The 12111-nt window shown below is 59.2% G+C and overlaps 1 long non-coding RNA gene across 2 annotated transcripts; it reads right to left on the reverse strand.

The window, feature by feature from the left end:
• Positions 1-3555: 3555 nt before the first annotated feature.
• Positions 3556-5900, reverse strand: LOC119092925 (uncharacterized). 2 transcript variants are annotated; one of them, XR_005093569.1, is made up of 4 exons: positions 5837-5900; positions 4688-4898; positions 4353-4441; positions 3556-3681 (listed from the first exon to the last, which is right to left on the reverse strand). It is a non-coding gene; the product is annotated as an uncharacterized LOC119092925 (long non-coding RNA). The 2 variants fall into 2 exon arrangements; XR_005093570.1 differs by having other exon boundaries at positions 5864-5891.
• Between the last annotated feature and the right edge of the window lie 6211 nt (positions 5901-12111).

Below are 12111 nucleotides of genomic sequence, written 5' to 3' on the forward strand. Positions count from 1 at the left end.
GGCGGCCTGATCCGTACCTGCGGTGGCGTGCGGTCCCCTGAGCGTCACCGGGCCGCACACGGAGCGGGCCAGGTCCACTGTGCGCGTGTGCAGGTTGAAGCGCACGTACAGGCCCTCGAGGACGACCACACCTGGGGGCGCGCCGGACGGTGGAGGCTCGGCGGCCGTCGCAGCACGGGCCGCGCCGGGGACGGGCAGAGCAAGGGACGGGCGCCGGCCAGGTCACGGCCGGGTCACGGATGTATGGCGCTCGGGTCACCGTCCAGCTGATCAGGCATGGATGTAACCCAAGGCTTGGGTTTATGTGTGCCGTCATAACACGAGGGTGATCATGTAAAAATATTGCACATTCTGGAGAGATGTAGAACAAAGGAAACGTAAGTTACCACAAAACCGCACGGCACATGTAGGTCTTGTTATAATGGGGCTTGAGTAAATAGCCATGCAATCAATTACTACAAGTGTCCGTTATTTCTGCCTAGGCTCGGCAACGCCTGGATAACGACCGATTCGAGGCAACACACTGCCAATGCATTACACCACATGGCCTAATAATAACCGGCAGACCATACGGCCCTCCCTCGCCGTCGTCCCGTCTCCACCCGCCCTCCACGAGGCCACGCTAGACTTTCTGCGCCGCGGGGAGCCATACCAAGGACGGAGCCCGTCGTGGACGAGTCAATGCCGAGCTTGAAGCAGCGCTCGTTGCCGGCCGGACCGTCGAACGCCTCCCGGAGGTAGCTCTGAAGCGGATCAGGGCGATGAGCGCCCCTCCAGGGATACATCCGCAACAGACCGGTCCGATACGCCGCCCCGGGGAGCCACGAGCTCAGCTGATGCATGCCGGGCCGGTCTCAAACGGATCACTCAGTCGGGAGTCTTTTAGCCAAAGGGCGTCCCTCAGGTAGCCTTGAATGAGACATAGTGGTTGATGGGAACAGGTCGGGCATGCCCGCGGGGATCACGTTGTGGCGCGAGCTCGAGCGCGTGATTTGGTCTCGTCGGAAATGGGTACCTCTGTCGGCGAATATCGGGCCCGCTCGTTAACCTCCCGTAGCAAAGCGGGTTTTAATTAGCTTAGAACAAAGTCAGATACCTTACAACCGTTTCCAGGCTGGCTCTCTTGACTGGGCACACTCATTACAGGACGCTGGATGACATTATCGGAGGTCTGGAACTAACGAAGGAAGGACGGCGCATGCCTCAAGAGAATCGAACTCCTTGACATCCGTCTCAAACCATGCAAATGCCTATTTCCAGGAAAACGACAGCAATTTCCAGATTCGCCAGTCGCACTCTGCGGGCGGCATCGGCGCCAGCTGCAGCGCTCCGAGTCGAGCCCCGGTCGGCCGCTCATGCGGCGGTCTCAGCGCACCCGCGACGTGGACGGTGAGGTCGAACGAAGCCGTCTTGTTGGTCTGCAGCGAGAGCGTGATGTTCGGGAAGTAGTCCCACGGGTGGGTGGCGTTCACGGTCGGGAAGCATAATCGCCTTTGCCCGTCCAGAACGTATGGACCTGTCTGCTAGGAAGGCGGCCTGCTCTTGCACCACTGCTATGACTTCACTGAACACCTGCAACAGCGACCGGTCAGTTGCGAGTTCTGCCACTGACGACGTTTCGTTGAATCGGAGCGAGGCATTAACTTGAAAATTGTCCCCCCCAAGTAAACTCGGCGATGCACTTCTCCCCAAAGCCAATCATGGGCAGAACATTAACGGCCCTGTTTGTTTTAATACGGCCCCATTAGCCGGGTCAACCCATTAGTCTCCTAGTCATACAAATATCTCACAACCGGAAAGTTGGCGATACACTCAAACAACGTGCTTTGCCTACAATGGCCGTCGCTACTTCGCCCCACACCCATCGCCCCACTTCACAAATAGCATCCTACCCTCTCTGGCAGCCGCAGGTAGTGGTGCGGTGTCGACGATGGTCTTGTCCGTGTTCAACTCGACGCAGGGCAGCGCTAGCCGCGGCCGGCTACCGTCATGTTGGTGATGAGGATCTCGTAGAACCACGACCGGAAGATGGCGGCCGAGTGGGAAGCGGCTGGCCAGCAGGGCCCGCCGCGTCTCGCCTGGCTCCGCAGCACGGAGCGAGGTCACACACGACGAGGGTTGGGTCAGGTCCAGGGTGGCGCGCAGGCTCACCTGGACTCATCAGCAGGGGAAGATCCCGCCGATAATCATCGATGGCCTACTCAGGAAAGAATTATAACCGTTACCTGAGTTAAGTCAGGCAAGGTCGGCTCAGGTCTCAATCTCATCAGCGTGTGAGCCGTTGAAAGTAGTCTTCTCCGACCGAGCATTTATAGAGGAAACAACAGCACGCATTGTGTCGAATCCTTCAGTTTGGGTGCGATTTCTGATTAACACTACGCTCTATTCATACCTTCCAACTAACGCGGGCCAGCTGGGCGTCAGCACGACGGACTATGACACAAACCCCTTAACTGAGACTGCTGCAGCCACACACAAGAAGGCAAAGCATGGCTTAATTCAGGTCATAAGCAAGCTTTAGAGAGGACGGCCGGAACACAGCAACCAACAGTTCAGCAACGCGGAGATAGATGTCGCGGGCATAATAAGAACCACATATTTTACGCTGAGAAGTGCAGCTGCAACACAACGGTCTATTAAACGCAGACAACGCACCTCGCATGCCAAACAACCACCACTCAGCTGCCTATCAAAATGTCATTCAAATTATAGAAAAAAATCGACGAGCCTCAACCTACCCAATCACCGATCATCATGAAGTGCTAACCTTGGCTTGCTATTAACACCGAGCATCGACATTTTCAACGTACCGCTAACCCGCACCCCCTCCCTTTGTTTTGCACCGCTGCTGGACTCGGCAAAACTAAACGCGATTCGTTCCACTTCCCACAACCGCCTGCGGAACTCCCTCGGCGCCACCCCCCACGGGCGGCTCCTCGTGCCGTGCACCGGCGGCCTCACCGAACTCCATGTAGCCGTGGTGTCGACGGTGGGGCCGGGGCCGCAGAGCGCCACCGAGACGGAGCCCAGCTGGCCCAGCCGCACGTGCTGCGCCGCGTCCAGCCACGTCGCCACCGACGAGTGGGCAGCGCGAGATCGGCTTGAACGCCAGACCCACGATGCCCTGCGGCCAGGTGATGACGTGAAGAGGCGAGGATGACGGATAGAGCGGGGTGATCAGGTTACGCTTTGGGCGGCCAGCCTACTCGGATATTGGAACGCTACTGATCAACACATAGCAAACCTCATTGAGAAAAAAAAACTAACACGCTAGATTGACAGCTGTGGAGGCACGCACAATTGTCATGTCAGCAGTCGTACAATATACGTGCAACGAAACAGTCAGAAGTAACACCGGACAGGAGATCAGTGTTTTGAGGTCACCTCGAAAAAAACATCAGCCTGCCAGACCAGCTCTTACATATGGCCGCTGCCTCAGCAACCCTCCCCGGGAACCAGTCCGGCCAGAAGCCTGGCTGGGGCCGTTAGCGGTCGCGCACCTGCCACTCGGAGCCGTTGATGTAGAAGTTTTGTGAGTGTTTGATGAGCGCCACGTCGCAGCGTACCGTCGGCGCGTTCGTCTCCGGCAGGCGGACCACGTCGCTGACCAGGCAGCCCCGCCACGAGCCTTGCGAATACGGCACGTCCACGGACACGTGCAGCGGCCGCAGCGTGCTCGATCTGCGGCAGAGGGCGGCGCTGGAGGGACGCAGGGCGGGTGGGCAGACGGGCGGACACGGACACGTGTAGCGGCCGCAGCGTGCCCGATCTGCGGCAGAGGGCGGCGCTGGAGGGACGCAGGGCGGGTGAGCGGGCGATCATGGACGCGTGCAGCGGCCGCAGCGTGCTTGATCTGCGGCAGAGGGCGGCGCTGGAGGGACGCAGGGACGTAGGGGGACGGGGGGCGATCACGGACGCGTGCAGCGGCCGCAGCGTGCTCGATCTGCGGCAGAGGGCGGCGCTGGAGGCACGCAGGGCGGGTGGGCAGACGGGCGGGCGATCATGGACACGTGCTGTGGCCGCAGCGTGCCCGATCTGCGGCAGAGGACGGCGCTGCAGGGACGCAGGGCGGGTGGGCAGACGGGCGGAAATGGACACGTGCTGTGGCCGCTAGCGCGCGCCGGTCTGCAGCAATGGGCAGCTCAGGAGGTGCATCATTTGCTGGCAGTTCATATTCATGCTCTGTCTAGCTCTAATGCACAATCAAGCATAAAAGCCTTGAACCTGCCATAAACAAGGAGCTTTGAAGTAAGAGCATGATTGTCCCACTACCCTCATGAACACTCCACAGCCCTCTACAGTGTGGTGTCAGACTGTTGCTGTGGCATGTATTCAATCACGGACAAACTTACATGGTTTGGTTGAAGAATTTGGAGATCTGGGGATGTGGCAATGCAGCAATGGCCACATTACTGCTCCCAGTGTCAATAAGTGCCTTCAGCTGAAATGGCAAATGGCATGTCACAACATATTCACTCTAGACAAACTGAGCACAGCTAGCTCAACAATACTGGCTCATGGTCAGACTTTTCATTTCAAGAAAGCACACCTGCACACAAAGCTTGTGGTTAAGTGAGAGATATGCATGCCAAACCTCAGGTGCATATTGTGTTCAAGACTGTGTTCATCTAAAAGAATGATCAAACTTGTCAACTGCAAAGACCAACACATGACTAATATTTGTTACCTTCTGTGGTGGTGTTCCGATGATGATTTCTGTGTAGTATCCATCCCCCGACTTTCCATGCAAATTGACAATGCACTCCTCTCCAGATGTCAAAGGGCATGCCTCTTCAGTGTTTTGGGCATGTGAGAGGCACAATGAAAGAAGTATTGCCAATGTGCTCAAGCTGCATGATGGCCACCAAATGTTCATGTTGGAAGCATGTTTGAAAGATCTGAAGGGAAACATTATCTTTTAGTGGGAAACTGGTTGCAACACCTTGTGGGGTGCAGACCTCCATTAGAGCTCGGCTGTTCGACGGCTCCCTACCCTGGAAACACCAGGAAAGCTCAGACAGAGGTTAGATCACAATTCCAATTTTTTTATACTTTTCCTGAATGAGCAAGAAAGCTGAGTTCTACAAAATATCTCAATGCACATAGCTCTCAAACACCTGGAACCTCTGATCATCCACTCCCACTATGCATGCAGGTACCACCCACCATGCAGTAGGACCACCAAGGTACCAAGTGGTATACCACTGGCCTGCCTTCCTATTGAGCACATGTTAAGGGCAAACTATGCACAAAGTACAGATTAAAAAGCATACTCTTGGCAACAAAACAACACAGAAATAAGTTTGCCTCAGCACCCCACAGTTCACTCAAAGGTAACATGCTGGTAGGCTCAATCTCCTCAATGATCCTTTTCAGGAGTTATCAATATTGTCATTGAATTCAGAGACTTGAAGTCTATGGACTTGCAACAATAACTATAAATTATCACTTGAAGATATGGCCAACTGGGAAAAACCAAGGCATTCATGTATTGCAGCCTGGGTACTAGCAGTGCCCTCACAACTCTGACAACCAGGCAACATTCTGGCTGCCTGACACTCACTACATGTCAGCCACACCACAAGAAGAGGAACAGAATAACCAGAAAAGGGCAAGAAATTCACATATCTCATCTACCGTTCACAGCATATCCAACAGCATTAAATTCATCCCAATTTACAAAGGCAAAACCAGCGTTTAGACCACCGAACACCTTAAAAGAACAAACTCAGAAGATAATTGGGATACTCCAGCATGTGCAATAAGTGTGCACCCAAACAAGCATTCACATCCAAATATGGTGATGCGCTTTACAACCCGAAACAGCTTTCCGAACCACAATTTTCCTGCAGTTTCACTCCACGGGCTTGCAGCCAGTGCACAAGACAGCTGTATACATGCAATCGAAGGTGATGAAACAGGCGCAGCTGCGGCGAACTACCGAACCCAAACAAAACAAAACAAACTCCCAAGGGTGCGCGGACTGCCTGTCAGGCTCTGGTTGCCGCGCGGTTCGCAGTCGGTCGACGCGATCTGTTGAAATCGGGTCCCATTCCAAAGTGTTCCTTGATCCCATTCAGTACTGTGACGTTCGGTTTCTGAGGAATTTGTAACATTGATTCATTATTACGCCTATTGCCAGCCAGAGGTTTGTCATGGAGGAAGATCGCGAGTCTCTCGTGCTGCCGGCCCCTGCAGCGATGCGTGGGCGAGCTGGCAGCATGCGATGACCCTGGCCCGGACGACGACTACACTGACTTGCTGACTCGCCTGGCCGACCACCTGCGACCGGTGCTCTCCATACCGCACGAGCCTGACAGCACTTGTCTAGCGCAGCAGCTCGTCTGCCGACTCTGGAACCTGCCGCTGCATCAGCCGCTGGCCGAGCTGACGGCCCGGCTCAGCCGACAGCTGGCCGCCGACGTGCTGCTGCTGCTGACGGTGCCCGCTTCCGCTGGACGGGCGTTACTCAGGTGCTGCTGACGGCCGCCCGGCAGCGGGTCGCCGCCGGCGAGCTGCCGCGTGCGCTGGTGCTGCTCGAGCTGGCCGCAGCGCGACCTGCTGGCGCGCCGCACCGCCGCCGAGAGCCAGCTGGCGACGTTTCTCGCGGCGCGCCGACACGCTGCGGCAGCTGGCGGCTCTCGAGCAGGCCCGCTTCGGCTGTCTGATGGTGCGCGCCGAGGCGCTGTTCCTGGCCGAGGATTGGTCTGGAGCAGACGAGGCCGCCCGAGAGGCGGGTGGAGCGCGCGACGCCAGCGCCGAGCAGCTGCAGTACATGCAGCTGCTGCTCTTCAATTTCGGACTACAGCGGTACAAGGGGCGCGGCTGGACGCAGGCCGTTCACTGGCTCAGCCGGAGCCTGGAAATAGGTTGGAGTCGTTTCAGGGGCCGCCCGACTTGACATGTTTGTGTGTTGGAACGCTCGTCATATGATGATTAATTTGGAACCCTGAAGCGTCTTCGATGCGCAGTCGACGTGCATCTCATAAAGCAGTGAAATGGCGACGGTTTGCCAGCCGACCCCGCTCGTTTGATATGTGGCTTTATATCCAACCGCGCATGTCTGGTGTCCTTCCCATGCAAATCATTATGCTAACGTGACCCTACAGTCAATGTGTAGTGTTCGTGGTGTCCACTACGACAGAGACAAAAGGGGACAGTGGAATAACCAACAGGGACATGCAGCCCAAACCCGTCACGATTCATCGATCAAAACGCCAAGCGTCTTGTCCTTCACCCGATGCGACGCTGAGCCGACCCCAGCGCCTGTGAGACTACCCCCGCCCCCTCCGTGACCGGCTGGCGCTACCCCCCCCCCCCCACCCTTGTCGCAGGGCAAGGTCTGCTCCGTGCGCAGTGCCCAGCTGACCTGCGGGCCCGCACGCTCGAGCTGCTGGCCCGGTGCCACATGATGCGAGGCGAGGACGGCGACCTGGACCGGGCCAGGCAGCTGCTCCAGCTGGCCTTCTCAGGTCAGGCCCGTCAGCCCGATCACATCAGCCGCCCGATAACTGCAAGCTCATCTCTTGATATCTCCGAATCCCTCAAAGACTTGAAGCGACCTCGTGGCACTTCCAATCAGCAAATTGGCTTATATCTATACTACATATGCTGGCATGCGTTGAGGCTGTCAAACCGCAAAGAAGATTTGTTCCAATTGCAAATAATTCCAATAACCAGTATTACCACGATATACCTTGCGATTCGCAGCACTGCCCCCAAAGATCCTCCAGTGATTTGCCAGCGTCAGTCGAGTACGCTCGGTACACCCGCTGTGTGATTGCAGAGGGTGCCAGCCTGACGCTGCGCCTGCTGATCCTGACCGTGCGAGCTGCGCCGCGGGGTGCGTGCCGACGACCCGACCCAGCCGCTGCAGCACTGTGTCCAGGACGCCACTGACTGGTGTCAGGAGCAGGCCGACTTCGTCCGGGTCAGGGTCGCTGCCCGGCGCCGTGCCGTCCGAACGGGCGGCCCCGCTGCCGCTGCTCTCGCGCGCAGTCTTCGCCGCGGTGGATCTGTGCGACCCGCTGCGGCGCCACCAATGGGCTTCAGTTGATGCGGAAGTCCACGGAGAGAAACGCTGTGGTCGGCTTTCCCTCTGGATCGCGTCACTGACCATGTGAAGAGGCTTTCGTTGATAAAAGGGGAAAATGGGCACCACGTAATCATGTGCGATGGCAACACCGTGATCCTTCACTGCGGCATGCCGCCGGGGTAGTGCCGTTTGAGCCCACCACTTAGGGAGGCGTCTCTGTCCCCCAGCTGTCGGACCTGCTGTGCCGGCACGGGCGGCCCGAGGAGGCGCTGAGTGTGCTGCGTCCGGGCGGGCCGAGCAGCGCGGCGGCAGCGGCGCCGTCTGCCGCGCAGTGGTCCACCTGCTGCTGCGGCTGGAGCGCCCCGAGGAGGCTCTGCGCTGCCTCGCCCAGTACTCTTGCGCCCAGCCGGACGGGCTCAGAGGTAAGCAGCTAATGCGCGCGCCGGGCCCACAGGGGAGCGACTGAGGGACGGGACGACCAGAACAGTCAGCTGACTGCGGGGCCCACAGGGGAGCGACTAAGGGACGGGACGATCAGAGCGGTCAGCCAGCTGCGGGACCCACAGGGAAGCGACTAAGGACGGGACGATCAGAGCGGTCAGCCAGCCGCGGGGCCCACAGGGGAGCGACTGAGAGACGGGACGATCAGAGCGGTCAGCCAACTGCGGTGCCCACAAAGGAGCGACTGAAGTGCAGGAAACGGACAGAGGTCAGCCGACTTCGATGCTAAAGGAAGAGGGCGCGATGCTAACTGGAGGCGGATTTTGATGTGTAGCAATTGGTTGCAGGATGGCTCCCGCAGCATGTCTTTGTAAATTTCGGCGTCAATTCCAGCCTTTCACGTTTGCGCTGCCGGTGACATTGTAAGCTGCCACATTACGTGGTATTACCCAGCCGTCCAGACGTCCGACATTCTACTTGTGCGGATGTACTGACAGTGGTCGGCAATGCGGATGGTGCCGGCGGCCGACCGCCCCAGACGGCGGCCGAATGACGTCAAGCGGGTCGTGCGTGGCGGCGACTGACGACGTTTCGAGTGACTGTTGCCTGGCGGCGACCAGCGGTGGTCCAGTGCCTGCAGCCAGTGGTGGTCCAGTGCCTGCAGCCAAGTGGTGGTATAGTGCCTGCAGCCATTGGTGGTATAGTGCCTGCGGCCAGTGGTGGTGCAGTGACTGCGGCCAGTGGTGGTCCAGTGACCGTGGACAGCAGTGGTCCAGTGACTGGACAGCGGTAATCCTGTGACGAGGCCGTTAGTGATCCAGTGACGGTAGCCCGTGGTGATCCGGTGACGGTAGCCGTATAGTGGTCCGATGACGGTAGCCGGTAGTGGTCCAGTGGACGGTAGCCGGTAGTGGTCCAGTGACGAGAGCCTGTGGTGGGCACAGTGACGGTAGCCGGTAGTGGTCCAGTGACGGTAGCCGGTAGTGGTCCAGTGACGGTAGCCTGTGGTGGTCCAGTGCCGGCAGCCGGTAGTGGTCCAGTGCCGGCAGCCGGTAGTGGTCCAGTGACGGTAGCCTGTGGTGGTCCAGTGACGGTAGCCGGTAGTGGTCCAGTGACGGCAGCCGGTAGTGGTCCAGTGATGGTAGCCGGTAGTGGTCCAGTGAACGGTAGCCGGTCCCATGACATCTGTTCTGCGCCATGCCCGTCGCCAAACTCGCGTGTCTCCATCAGTGAGGGCGGCCGACATTCGCAGACGGCCGGCTGCTGGCGGGTCCTGGTGGCGGCGCTGGAGGGGCCGCGCCGCGACACTGCTGCAGGCCGGCCAGTCGGAGCCAGCCGAGCAGCTGCTGCTGCGGCTCGGCCGACCTACACGGACTCGGTAACAGCACGACCGCGGGGCGACACCGTTCAGCCTCCCGTCAGTCAGGCGGCCCGTACTTGTCGAGCTAGCGCTGCTCATGTTTTGTCAGGCCTGTCTTCCTGCCGGTGGTGGACACGTGTAGCATTCTATTCTGACCCACGTGACTTCTGGCACTAGGCAGCTCGTGGACCCTCGTGTACCATGAGACCTTAAGTCACCTCTTAAGGGGCGTGCGCCGTAACGTCGCGTGGAGGGTGACTGACGTGAACCGCGACACCGTTCAACTCCAGCCCGTTACGGCTCTCGTCCCGGGGTCCCCTCGCCGCTGCTCACCACCGGCAGCCATCCCCAGAGTCTGACGCGGCCGGCCGCCTACTGCGCAACGTGTCGCGCTGCCTGCGCGACCGCGGCGAGCTGGCGGCGGCCGAGGCGGCGCTGCGGCGGGCGCTGCTGCTGCAGCCCGGCCATCCGGCCGCGCTCTACATGCTGCTGCAGCTGCTGATCGCCACCGGTGCCGCCGAGAGCGCGCTCCAGCTGCTGCCGCTCATCGGTGGGTCGTGCAAGCCGGCTGAGCCACCCGTGGCTTTGCACCGCTCCGTTATTGTTGTCTGCGCCCTTGATTTCCTCGCAGTGCTACCGCGGGCATCGGTCCATCGCACGACCTTGCATCCCAGCGGTGCAAGGTCGCGCCCCTTGTCCCACCCGGTGGAAAGTGCTAGACCAGCTCATGATACGGGAGAGGCGGACAGACATGTGTCGACCACTCCCCTGGCTGACGTTGTTGGATAGTGTCTCTCGCACCGAAGTCCAGACTGACCTGTGGCTGACACTGTCAGCACAGATCAGTGCTGTGAGGATGCTGCTGACCGTTTCGTAACTGTCAAGTTACGAAACGGTCAGCTGACGTGACAGTTACGAAAGCTGACCGTTTCGTAACTGTCACGCTGTCAGTGCTGACATTGTCATGGGAGTTGTCGCCACAGGTCTGCCCGCCTCTTCCGTAGCATGCGTTGGTCCAGCACTATCCGCCGGGGCAGCGTGGATAGCACTGGGCCAATAACGCCCAGCCCCTGTCCCGGCAGTGTCCCGACAGCGCCTGAAACGGCAGTGGAGTCAGACTGACCCGTGCCCGCCCCCGCCCCGGCAGACGCGGCGCCGGACCGGGCGGCCGTGGCGCGGCTCTGGCGCAGCCTGTGTGGATTCGCGCTCAGCCGCCAGGCGGCAGCACTGTACGAGCGCCTGCTGGAGACCGTGCTGCGTCACCTGGACCAGCGGGCCGATGGCGTCCAGCTGGCCCAGTGTCTGGTCAGGTGGGACGCGCCGCCCCGCCCCGCCCACCGAGAGCAGTGTCGGGTCTATACGTGTCTCGGCAGGACGCGGCATTTGAGTTTGAGTTCCGTGGTGTGTAGCACTGCGGTCGTATTGTGCTTTTGGGACTAAGCTTGACATGGTTAGTACCATAAGGGGGTTGTGTTGGGGCTAGCGGTTCAAGATGCTGCATCCTGCAAGAGTCGGCTTACGTGGAAAGTCCCCGATACCAATACTTAGGTCATGTTAGCTGCCTTTATACGATGCCACCAGCTTCTTCTAGCAGAGACAAACGTTGGAAACCAAGCGTCACCGTACAATTTGCGGTGACGCTTAGAAAATGCATTCATGATTACTGAGAGCTTGACAAGAACGTAGGCTGATAATGATATCAACACATTAGCCGAAACATCAATGCCAGCATGAGTCAACTGTCTGGGACCCACTCCTCCTCGCCATCACCACCGGACACGACCGTGCAGGCGCTTGACCTTGCCCCCTCGCTCCGGCCAGGTCACGGATCGAGTCGCTGGAGAGCGAGCAGCGGGAAGACGCGCCAGCGCTTGACCTTGCCCCCCTCGCTTCGGGCAGGTCACGGTTCGAGTCGCTGCAGAGCGAGCAGCAGGGGGACGTGCCAGCGCTTGACCTTGCCTCCTCGCTCCGGCCAGGTCACGGATCGAGTCGCTGGAGGGCGAGCAGCAGGGGGACGTGCCGCCGGTTGGACCGCTGATCGCTGCTCTAGAGACGGCCCTCGTCTTCGTGCAGCGCCGCCAGGTCTGTGGGGTCGGCCACATGCACAAGGTTCGGCCACGTGCTGGCTCGTCGTCACCCCCGGCGTGCGCTGGCGGCGGGTGGAAGTCGGGCCGCTGTGGCACGTCACGTATGTTTGGTTTTCCGCGGTGAGTGGCGAACGCGACCCCGTGAGCCGTCCATCCGTGTGTGAGGCAGTCCAGTCATACGCTGCCGC

Source organism: Pollicipes pollicipes, unplaced genomic scaffold, assembly GCF_011947565.3.
Source record: "Pollicipes pollicipes isolate AB1234 unplaced genomic scaffold, Ppol_2.1 Scaffold_3681;HRSCAF=4319_pilon_pilon_pilon, whole genome shotgun sequence".
Taxonomy (NCBI): domain Eukaryota; kingdom Metazoa; phylum Arthropoda; class Thecostraca; order Pollicipedomorpha; family Pollicipedidae; genus Pollicipes; species Pollicipes pollicipes.